The sequence below is a fragment of the Rhipicephalus microplus genome, chromosome 1, assembly GCF_043290135.1.
Source record: "Rhipicephalus microplus isolate Deutch F79 chromosome 1, USDA_Rmic, whole genome shotgun sequence".
In the NCBI taxonomy this organism is placed as follows: domain Eukaryota; kingdom Metazoa; phylum Arthropoda; class Arachnida; order Ixodida; family Ixodidae; genus Rhipicephalus; species Rhipicephalus microplus.
In genome coordinates, this window is record NC_134700.1 from 169,756,541 (window position 1) to 169,769,203 (window position 12,663).

Sequence of the window (12,663 nt, forward strand, 5' to 3'; positions counted from 1 at the left end):
GAACCCCACTCCCAGTTCTCTTCTGTCTGCCAAGCTCCGATAGCAAAGGACGTGCCCATTCTGTAGCACAGTATAGGCCTCATCTGTCCTCCTAACCTCGCTGAGCCCTATTATATCCCTTTAACACCCTCTAGCTCCTCGAATAGTACAGCTAGACTTCCCTCACTAGATAAGGTTCTAGCGTTAAACGTTGCCAAGTTCAGGTTCCAAAGGTGGCCTGTAGTCCAGAGATTCTTAGCACCCTCTACTGCGTTGCAGACCTGACCGCCGCCATGGTCAGTTGCTTCGCAGCTGCTGGGGACTGAGGGCCGTGAGTTATTTGACGTATGCATGTGGGAAGTATACGCTGGCATAATTAACGGTAACGTTAATCATGCACTGTCAAATGTGCCTTAACCGAATGGAGACTTCCACTTCCTCGCAGCGCCCTGGTGTAGTGGTATCATGCAAGTTTCCCATTCTTGCGACCCGGGTTCGGTTCCCGGGCTGCGCACTGCTCCTTTTTCTCACGGCGTAAATTTCATTTTTATTGCATTAAGGTTTACCAAGGGGTTCCCGTTATCTATTACGCACAAGGCCGAGCTTTCAGGGAAATAGAGGGGCGGGAACATCCAGCTTTCTTGAGCCTTCTTTCGGGCCCAGTGCGCACATCTATGGTTCAGTATCGAAGTCAAGTATACGCTGGCATAATTAAGGGTAACGTTAATCATGCACTGTCAAATGTGCCTTAACCGAATGGAGACTGCCACTTCCTCGCAGCGCCGCTGGTGTAGTGGTATCATGCAAGTTTCCCATTCTTGCGACCCGGGTTCGGTTCCCGGGCTGCGCACTGCTCCTTTTTCTCACGGCGTAAATTTCATTTTTATTGCATTAAGGTTTACCAAGGGGTTCCCGTTATCTATTACGCACAAGGCCGAGCTTTTAGGGAAATAGAGGGGCGGGAACATCCAGCTTTCATGAGCCTTCTTTCGGGCCCAGTGCGCACATCTATGGTTCAGTATCGAAGTCAAGTATACGCTGGGATAATTAACGGTAACGTTAATCATGCACTGTCAAATGTGCCTTAACCGAATGGAGACTGCCACTTCCTCGCAGCGCCGCTGGTGTAGTGGTATAATGCAAGATTCCCATTCTTGCGACCCGAGTTCGATTCCCGGGCGGCGCACTGCTCCTATTTCTCACGGCGTAAATTTTATTTTTATTGTATTAGGCACAACGAAGGCGTTCCGCTTATGTATGCTGCACAAGGCCAAGCCGTTTCATTATATTTGAAGTATTTGAGAAATTGAGTAGTGACGTGAAAACTTGAACGAGTTTGTGATGTATGATCAGGAACAGCATGCACTGGTGCAGCATGGGGATGTGGGAATATGTACCATGCTCCAAAATAAACTGAAAAACGGTTGTACTGAAAAGCCGCTTGTGATTTCAGAGATCAGTTGCAACTCAGTATAACAGCGATTTGGTTGGGACGCAGTGATTCCACGACAGCTCCTCGCCAGTTACGTTTGTAATATGTGGATCGGCGCTTCCTTTTTCGCTGAGTCGCCTGCACAATTTTCAGCCGCTTGTCGCTTTTTATGGGCTGCGCAACGCTGTCCATAAGGCAGCGTTTCATTGACCCCGTTTCGGTCGACCTCATTTCGGCCACGCAGGCCCTGGACCGAGGGCCACACACCTTCGCTGGGAGAATTTCTTTGGAATAAAGTTTTCATTTGTTCTTGCATTCATTCATATAATTATTCAATCAATTGTTGTCATCTTTGTTATTGACTTGTCACTAAATCTTCGGTAAAGCTACTAACATCAGGCTTCTCTATGCGTTGCACTATCCGACTTGCACCGAGGTACCCAACAGCTCCAGGACACTGCATTCACAGTTGCGCAACTGCTTACGTTAGAGACGTTTAGAAAATGAAGAATAAATAATGTTCACAGGGTCCCACGCCTATAAGACGACTCGCGTGCACAAGCCACCTTTTCTCTATATTTGTTCTCATTCAATGTGTTCGTACTGCGCCACCACCAGAACGCTTTCTTGCACATATAACACAGTTTTGCACAGCCTCCAAGATCGCCGGCATCTAAATAATTTTTACATTGCCTCCATGATCGGACATTCTTTGATCAAACAAAATTGTAATGTGATCTTATGACAGCGCGCGCGCGCGCGCGCGTGTGTGTATGTGTGTGTGTGTGTGTGCGTGTGCCTGTGTGCCTGTGTGCATGTGCGTGCGTGTGTGTGTGTGTGTGTGTGTGTGTGTGTGTGTGCGTGTGTGTGTGTGTGTGTGTGTTTATGCCCTCCCACTGTTTTTTATTTTCTTTGAACGCGTCACCTGTCGCAATTTAAACAAAATTATAGCGACATTTTTAACGAAGTTTCAAAGCATTGTCTCACATAAGCGATAAGTAGTATCGATATTTATTTATGAATGGTTGTATCGATAGATAAATTAACAGGGTGCAAGAGATGCTTTTTTGTGTGTTGCGAATGAAGGCGCGAAATATTGCTTGACAATAATCAGGGATCATCAACCCATCATTGTACAGCTGCTCATCATAATTAAATGCGTCCAGTGCCGAAAATAAGGCATGCGAGAAGAGAGTAGGCACTAAACACTTACCATAATTCTTTTCTTTCCCTTTGTCAACCTTTCTCTGTTCGCCACCTATTATCCCTCTCTTCATATGACGCCCCGACAAAGTGTCGGTAAATTAAATTGGGTCAGAGAGAAAAATGGAGAGAAATGTAATGCAGAACATTTGTTCTGGCTGCATGGGAAACTGTGCTCTCTTGTTTTTTATTTGATGGCACGGCCACAATAACAACAAAACAGCGTCAACAATAACAATTCACTCATAAAATTTTTGCGCTCGTTGGTATTTTAAGTAGTTGAAATCATAGAAGTCTGTTACAGGACGAAAGTTTGAAAAGACACTACATGTTTCACAACACAACTGATAAATGCCATTATGGATTGATTGATTGATTGATTGATTTATATGTGAATTTTGACGCCCCGAAACCGTCATATGATCATGAGAGACGCCGTAGTGGAGGGCTCCGGAAATTTTGACCACCCGAGGTTCTTTCGTGTGCACCGAAATCTGAGAAAATGGGCCTACAGCATTTTCGCCTCCATCGAAAATGCAGTCGCCGCAGCCGGGATTCAATCCCGCGACCTGCGGGTCAGCAGCCGAGTACCTTAGCCACTAGACCACCATGGTGGGACATAGAAAAATGCCATTATCGTCAGGTAAGACTGCTTCGGTTAGGCATCTTTCATGCCTTCTTTTTTGCTTTGGTTTGGTGCAATAACGTCTGATGGTGCAGGCTGCGTCAGAGGCAGCTATTTCGAAATCCCGAATACATCGTTTCATTCCGCTCTCAAATCAACGTTTCTTGAAACAACATCCGTGGGAACGGTGGGCGATGGAACCACTTCCGTATATGTATAAGTATATGTGTCCTTCGCCATGAAACGTGCGGGAGCCAAGTGGTAAAGAAGTGAAAAATGGGAACGTCTCTGTCAGCGAGAATGGGGGCTGGAGTCATTCTCAGTCACACGAAAGAATAAGGTTCCCGCTTTGCCCTTGTTCTTGACGTTGGAACGAACACGCCCATTAAACCAAATGAGCCAGAGACTGCTCGCGACTATAACGGTTACGCGAGACCATCAAACTGCCTGCAGGCGTCCATTTTTACCGTCACGAGACGAAATTCCCGCTCCCGTCAAGACCCTGGAATCGGCCATAAAACATTCGTGCGCCGCTGTTATCTCGAAATCGGGTCCTTTTGGAGCTTTTAAAGGAAACGCAACACGAAAGGAAAAAAAAATATCATCCGGGAAAAGGTGGCGAGGGGGGTAGAAGAAAGCAGGAAGGCGAGCTAGACCACGTCGAGAAGCGCACGCGGTCTCCGCACTTGCAACGTACATCAACGCGGTTCGGTTCCCAACCACGGGTGCGGATCTTCGACCTCATGGCCTTGAAGTCTGCGCTTCCCTGGGAACACCGACGCGACGTGTGACCGCGGGCCGCGACGATAGAGAGAAGGGGATCATAAAAAAAAAACCAAGAAACAGAAGCAAGGGAGGAAGACACCGAGGGAGAGTGTGAGTTAGAGGAAGGAGGAGAGAAGACGAAACGGCGGCATTCGCGGTCGAGAGAGCCAGAAAAGATTCGCCCTGCGCCCACTTTATTACGGTTACGGGCTGGAGCTTGCGCCCCGCGAGGTGACGCTTGCCCCGTTGCGCAGCAAGACCACGAGAGAAGATGCAGCCCGGTGCTCCGAGAGGTGGCTCTCTCTTTCTACAGTACGCCGGGGAGCTTTGCTGGTGGCGCAAGTTCGTTCTTCATAGCTGGAGAAGACAGGGGGAAAATCGGAGCTACAGTCAAGCTGTTTCGCAAGGAGACGAGTTTGTGCCGGATTCGTTCGCATAAAGCATGCATCTGCTGTGGCAGCGACAGCTTTGGTCACTTCTGTGTCACGAAGTCGTTACTGACAACGCAACTCTGCCCATCGAGCCGTTATGAAGATGATGGCACCTCATACCACCAGTTAGTTCAAGTGAAACAAAAAAATTGGTAGTCGAAAGCAAAACAAAGTAACAAAACAAAAGGAAAAGTGAGGCTCTCGGCTTGGTGTAACACGACCAGATTAAGTGCACATTGTTTCATATGGTGCTTGGCACGTATTAAAGTTACTTACAGAACCGTATAAGCATATAAGGACCGAGAAGAAAGGAGAGAGTGAGTTACAAATCCCGTTGCTGTGTTACTACCTGCCATTGAAGCCAGTTTTTCGATACAGGCGTGTAGCCAGAATTTTTTTTCACGGGAGAGGCACCTCCTTGATTAGGGGAAAGGCAACCCCCTTGAATGGTCGTTTTTCGCTCTCTATGTCATGGCGAAAAAAAGTTACTGGGAAGAGGGGGCATGGGCCCGGGTGTGCCACCCCCTGGCAACACCCCTGCTTCAATATAACTCATCCACCTTTCCCTTTCAGAATAACTGAACTGCCTATAAAGTCTGAGAAAAAAAAAGAGTATACTGGACATTCTCTTTGAGAGAAAATTTTGTACCATATTCAACTCTCTTTTTCTCAGTAAATCATCTCTGTTTGAGGCATAGTGTGGTAATACCTCCAGAATTGGTTAAAAACTCCACCTCTCCAAATTAAAATAACTCTGGTCTAAACGGAGTAGCATGACCCTTTCGAAGGGAGGGGTAGTATACACCCCTCCCCCCAAAAAAAATAAAGAAAGAAAAGGCAGAACATGGGCTGAAATCGGGCTTTAGAACTGCTTTCGCAATTTATATCACGTGCAGACCATAAAGACGACTCAACAACAAGGACTGCAAGAAAATGATAAAGCTAAAAGAAATCAAGTATCAGTGAGATTCGAACCCACGATTCGCTGCACGCATGTCAAATTGCGTGTCCAAGCCACTGCCGCATTTATACAAGTCACGGTGGTGTCCACTACACAGGCCCTCGAAAGTTAACCACAGCATAACTGAATGCCCTACTATTGCAGACTAGACTTATATATCCCTATTAGCGGTATACTGAATTCGTTCGCTATGCAGGCTTTCGATGGTAACCACACATGCCCTTATGAGAAACATAAATGACTGATCATATGATGGAAATATTCACGGATGTGTCATAAACGGTATGATTTACACGCCGAAGCCCATGATGCTCCTGCAGCCGTCCTATTACGCCCTTCCAGTTATGGTATAAATCTCATTAACGATGCTGTCTGGAGAGCACAAAGTCGTATAGGCAGCTAGATAAATAGATATGCTCAAGACCACCGAAGTTTGTTAAGAATTGATTCGCTTTAAGAATTGTTCTGCATTTGTATTGAACATTCTACATTCGTATCGAACCAGCTAACCATTGTTTTCATGCGGCGGCGATGTGTGAGTCATATTGCTGCTATAAGATCGAAAACAGTGACATAGTGATTTCCGGACAAGCGGCAAGTAAATGTGCTTGTTCGCTACAAGATGCATCCACTTGTATGCACGTTGTATTCACGTTGTATTCGCGTTGTATCCACTTGTATCCACTGTATACTCACGTTGGGCACAGAAGGCAATGAGAACGGTGTTTTGGAGGTGGCGACTGGATCGGAGTGCTGTCCTCCCCATACTGTTATTATCAATTATGTGGACTTGCTACAGCATCATCCAAATAACTGCGTTAGTTGTCCATGTGCAGCTGATACGCAAGGATAAAACAAATAATTGTCCCACTATGCGTTCTCTTGAGCCTTACACGAACTCGCTTGGTGTTACCAGTGAGCAAGTGAATTCATTGGCTCAGGAAGAGCATAGGGACACTACTTCATCACACATGCAGTGCGCATCGACGACAGCTGCGGACCAGCTGTTTACCAGGAGCTGCATCTCAGACTGTCGACTCCCTCATCATCCGAGCCAGCCTTCTTCGAAACCTTCGATGAAAGGATTGAACGGCCTCAATTTACACGCCACCACACTGCCAAGCTTCGAAATAAATACGATGGTGCGGATGTAAGAGGCTTCAAATGTTTCATGAAAAAGCTATAGGACAACCATTAAAAGCATGAAAAAAAAAAAAAACGCCCGGCCTGTGCAGAAAGTACAGCCCTGCGAAAGCTGGAAGGGTGGCACTTCTAGAAGCCGTTGTAAACTTTCTAAGGCCCACTAATACAAGTATACGCCTACAATTTACCAGTTACCCATACTTGATAATTTTAGTCAAGTTAGGGCGCATTCACTGCAACACTCGTCATTCTGCGGAAAGCCGAGGAACTCGCCACGTACTTGCATGGCCTCCGAGACGGCGAGCGCACGGCGGGTACGCCACGCACCCGTAATCTTGGAAGCCATGCAAGGCATTATGTTCACTTTAATGATGCGGTGGCCGATGAAGATGAAGAAATATGGGCAAAGGCGTATCAGCCGGAGGGGGGCAAGAGGGGTGCCAGCCCCCCCCCCCCCCCCCACTTTTGACAGTGGTCCCTATCGGCTGCACACTGGGGAACCCGACAAGTAAGGTGAAGTTTTCCGTCACAATAGTAATCACTCATTTATGTTCTTACGGGAGAATGAAAATGTTACGAGGCAACGTTACAACATAGTGAAATGTCAAAACATTTCCTCTGATTATTCTTCTTGTGGGCTCATTGTGGTGCGGGTCGCCTATGGGACGCCTTTGCGCCTTGTGCTGTAGTATTGCAGAGCAGGTAAGCGCTTAACAGGGGCCCCATAATATTTGATCAATTGTTCATGCTTTTATTCTGTTGTGACTTGTTGATGAAGTTTTGAATGGAAACGAGCAAACTTTTTTAAAGACTGGTCAAGCATTTGCTGCTCCCAGAAAATAATTTTCTTCAAAAAGGATATATCATCACCGCTGCTCTGTCCAAGCTGTTGCAAGCCGATGAGTGTGACGAATCGGGCTAAGGGTGCGATTTCTCAGTTAAAATGTGATTGAACTTCGTGGTACCTAAGAAAGTGAGTCATGTCACCTCTGTGTATGCAAATTCATATCAAAGTGCGAGTGCATCGACGATGTTCTTTCTCTCTCTCTCTCTCTCTCTCTCTCTCTCTCTCTCTATATATATATATATATATATATATATATATATATATATATATATATATATATATATATATATATATATATATATATATATATATATATATATATATATATATATATATATATATATATGTATATATCCCGGCGAACGAGTGAGGTAGGTTGGCCGCACCCGCGAAAGCGGCTGGGCTGCGGCCCTTTGTAATGAGTTCGAAGCATGCGATGACACAGTGGTAATATAATTCTTATTGTGTGACGCCTGATTGTTGTTTTACTCTTCTACCACGCGATTACATACGTAATATTGCATACTAAATAAAATGTAGTAGGTTTCTTTTCGACAGAACTCCTGCATATGGTCTTTTGGCGAAGGTGTTTTGAACACCGACAAAACTCAGTCATAGAATATCTGGGCTCTCACGAAGAGGAGCTATCTACGAAGCCCGTTCCATCCTGGATATTTTTTTTTTCGTCTTGTTTCTTATTTCGAGTGATAGCGGTTACGGACACCGATGGCAGCGGACAGCTGCGGCACCCCGGTTATGCACCCCTGATCTCACAACAGCTTTCACTCTAAAAACAGGTCAAGTCGGCATAAGAAGAGATCGAAAAGCAGAAAGTTGGATTTCTCAACGACGATCAAAACAGAGCTGTTACAAGGAGAAGAACCTAAGGGTGCATCTGGTCTGAAAAGATCGAAACAAACTACCGAACATCAGTCCGAATCAAGCATGCATGCAGAACAGATGAGTATATGAGTTATTGAGGTCGCTGTCATACCCGGTTACGTCCGACAGTACTTTCGATCGGCAATTGCAGACTGTTCATGTTCTACCAGGAATACTGCATGAATTATTTTATTTTTGATTGGTGATGCGTAAAGGAGGATAACCCAGGAGAAAGCAACACAAAATACGTGCTTTCGTGTTTCATCGTTCTTTTTTCTGGTGCATTAGCTACTCGGCCGGTAGTCCGCCCTTTTAATTAAATATTTCATGTGATCATGCGCAAAGTTAAGTCGATGGAGCACATTCAAAAAAAGATTGTGTTTTGATTGATTGATTGATTGATTTGTGGGGTTTAACGTCCCAAAACCACCATATGATTATGAGAGACGCCGTAGTGGAGGGCTCCGGAAAATTTGACCACCTGGGGTTCTTTAACGTGCACCCAAATCTGAGTACACGGGCCTACAACATTTCCGCCTCCATCGGAAATGCAGCCGCCGCAGCCGGGATTTGAACCCGCGACCTGCGGGTCAGCAGCCGAGTACCATAGCCACTAGACCACCGCGGCGGGGCAAAAAGATTGTGTTTTTCATGGAAGAGATGGAGATTTCCCAAGGCTTTAAGAATTATCATTCTCTATATGTTACTTTTTGTGGTACGCAGCTACCAGAATCGTCATAGGTTGCGTCCAATCATGCTTTGGACTTCAGTGGTGGAAGGTATTAACCACAGATGCAAGTAGGTGATTGCCTACCATTTTAAAGGCAGGTCGGTTGATGGACGGTGGGTAAAAGAGCTCAGATTTTGCCTTGTCGAGGTGCCTTGCCGCTTATCTGTAGAAGTTTCGGTCGCGACCAATCATTTTGGCACAACAATGAGCGTTGTTCTGACGGCTGGAACATCAGGTCACGAAAGTTCTGTGACTGTTCACAGTGTTGCCAACTTGCATTTGGAAGGGAGAAGGCTACTTTATATAGGCTGACCCAGCTGATTTGTTGACGAGCTTTCATGCCCCGCTGTTGGGGTCAACTTTTTTCATTTCAGTGATGAAACACTGCGTGTACAGCGTTCCTGCATAGAAGATTTACATGGATGATGTTAAGAGGGTACAGCAGTGTACGGGCTGTATGTAAGTTTTAACGCAATATTTTAAAAGAGGCTGCAAGTACTCACTTTAAATTTCACATGCTCACGAAGAATGCCACTGGGTATCACGTGATACCCTTTTTTATGCCTACGTTGCCTATCTTTCCTATGAACCACTCCCAAATTTTAAAGTGGGTTCACTTATTCAATGTATTTTTTCTCTCCAGCCACAGAAGAGAATGCAATGATATTCAGCCGTGTTATTGTGCATTCACGTAGGTTACATCTAAACTAAAAGTAGACCATCCTTAAGGTGGTTGCTGTGCAAAAATAAAATGTCTTCATTCAAAAAGAAACACAGTGTGTGTATTGCTGTGTAATTTTTATAGCTTCATTTTTTACGAAATTAGCAATTTTTTAGATCTGATTGTTTCCAAGTTGTTGTAGCTCACACATACAAATTTTTATCAGAATTGATTCAGTACTTTTTGAAAGAAAAAGGTACATTAAAGTTGAAAAATTTATAAAAAAAACCAATTCTAGAAAAACGAAGTTCTATTGCCGCATACTGTTTACGCCAGAAGGCGTGTGGCGCGCTTTGGCGCGGCATTTAAAGCTCTTGGAGAGGCCGCTCGACATCGGGCTTACACAGGTTTGTTCCGCGAAGTACAGTAGATTTTTCGCTCTAGAAATGAAAAATCTGACTTTTGCGGGGCGTTCACCTTACGATTGAGATTGTTCCTGACCATCACAGTGAGAATGACTTGAATATCACGAGTGGCCTTTAGAAATTTATACAAGGAGTGCGCATTTTACGATCATGACGGCGAACATAGGTGTTCAGCCTTTTCGAGATATTTTCCCTGCGATTTACTGCCTAATCAAGAAAACAGCCTGGTTTGAAAGTGCAGAATCGAGTGCATGTTTTTTTTTACTCGCTGAGAAAATAGGACCGGTCAATGTCCTCGCAGCACCTTTTGCTTGCTCTCAGCATTGTTGTGGCGGGCAAATAATTATATGAAGCTGAGGCTTGGTACTCCTTACTACTTATATTCAAGTTGAACGAAACAAAAAGCAACGTGACAATAGCGGCTCCATTTTTTTCCGATGGGTTTCGTAATGAAACAGTGGTGTTCCTCGCTGACATTGTGTCACGAAGTTGAAACTCGCGATAACAATTTCACAGTGAAGTCGCTGCTTTGCGTCAAAACTTTGCGACAAATCTGTCACAAAAGTCACAGCTTTGTCGCAAAGGCGAAGCAATGAACATAACAAATTGGAAGGTCACACGAAGAATAGAAAGCAGATCGGAACGCGCCCCGCGTTTCTCACGCGCGAATGACGCACGAAACGTACTCACAGGTACATATGCACGTGAATAAGCATCTCAGTTGTCACTTCGTTGTGTCTGAAAAGCGCGCGCTTTTCGCAAACGGAGACTGCGATTAAAGGGTTTAGAATATTCGTTACTTCAATGATTGTAGTGACCTTTGTGTGCCCAGTAACTATAACAGAATCGTTCCAGGTAAAGCCCGACGCCAGCCAAGACGTACAATCCTCCCCTCCTCCCCAGCGCGAGATAAGGGTGCGTGAGGGAGCGTGGCTCCCCTCCTCTGAGCGGGGCAAAGTACGCGAAGGGGAGTAGAGCGCGCGCTGCCGCGTGATGTGGCGACGCGCGCTCATTGCGCCATATTGCTGGTAATGCTGAAAACACAATAATTCCCCCCCCCCCCACGAGATGCCCGTCAGCAGCAGTAAGTGGTAGATATAAATAGCTTGCCGTTTGAACTGTCAAGGACGTGCTTCTCAGTGGCTCAGAGGTTAACGCCTCGCACTCATGGCTCAGAGGACATAAGTTCGATTCCGGTGTGCCCGAATGTTATTTTGGGTTTTTTTTCTTTCTTTCTTGCATTTTCATATATATATATATATATATATATATATATATATATATATATATATATGTGTGTGTGTGTGTGTGTGTGTGTGTGTGTGTGTGTTTTCTCTGATGAAGGCCGTTCCCCGCCTGAAACCTAGGAAAAATACAATGTTTTCGGTTTGCCCGTCCTCTAATTCTTGATATATATATATATATATATATATATATGTATATATATATATATATATATATATATATATATATATATATATATATATATATATATATATATATATATATATATATATATATATATATATACGGTGAGTGACGTCAACACTGGCGGTAAAATCCAGCCAAGTGTGTCCATCCTTGCCCCGCCACGGTGGTCTAGTGGCTAAGGTACTCGGCTGCTGACCCGCAGGTCGCGGGATCAAATCCCGGCTGTGGCGGCTGCATTTCCGATGGAGGCGAAAATGTTGTAGGCCCGTGTACTCAGATTTGGGTGCACGTTAAAGAACCCCAGGTGGTCAAAATTTCCGGAGCCCTCCACTACGGCGTCTCTCATAATCAAATAGTGGTTTTGGGACGTTCAACCGCACAAATCAAGTGTGTCCATCCAACTGCTACCGCAATAAAAAAATAACTTTAGTGCGTTTACAATTCCCTTTGCACTTCCGAAAACATGCTTCTCGTACCAATCGTGTTTCAACTAAGCACTTCAACACACCGCATGCGGTAAGTGGAGAGGACGGAAGTAATGAGTAGTCCTCTTCTCGCCCTCTACTTCACTTACTGGAAGGGGCGCGATACGCATCAGGAAAGAGCAACGGTGATAAGGTGGGCACCGACGAACGTGCCACACAAACATATCACGATAAGTACCTTTATCTATCAGCTCGGCCGTGTGCGTGGCGCAACGCTGTTCTATGCATAATGCGCGCCTTTAATGCATAATCCACGTTCTCCGACTCAGCTTTCGATAGCGCATAGTTTTATTCATGTACAAAAGAAAACAACTAGCTATAGACTAACAGTGGGAACCAAAAAACCCCGTTGCAATCAAAGCAGACCTGCTGCACACTTTTCTTTGGCGAGATTAGCCAAACGCGCCCCGTCTCGGGGTGAAGTAGCACCACAGCATTAAACACTGCTTACACGGTGGTGGTGAACAATCACACTGCTAATGGGCAATGAGGGACAGAAGACTCTGATTGCACAGAGAGACACGCAGTCCAGGTTTTAACTAACCCACATGTTGCGATTATATCTTTTTGTTCATCAACGCACAAGAAAAATCTTCCACTGGCACTACCTTGGAGGTAGTGCGGGTGGAAGATTTCAATGCATATATATACAGAGTTGCCAGT

The 12,663-nt window shown here is 45.1% G+C and overlaps 1 non-coding gene across 1 annotated transcript; it reads left to right on the forward strand.

The window, feature by feature from the left end:
* Positions 1-1,094: 1,094 nt before the first annotated feature.
* On the forward strand, positions 1,095-1,165 carry TRNAG-CCC (transfer RNA glycine (anticodon CCC)). The gene has a single exon. It is a non-coding gene; the product is annotated as a tRNA-Gly (tRNA).
* Positions 1,166-12,663: the final 11,498 nt, after the last annotated feature.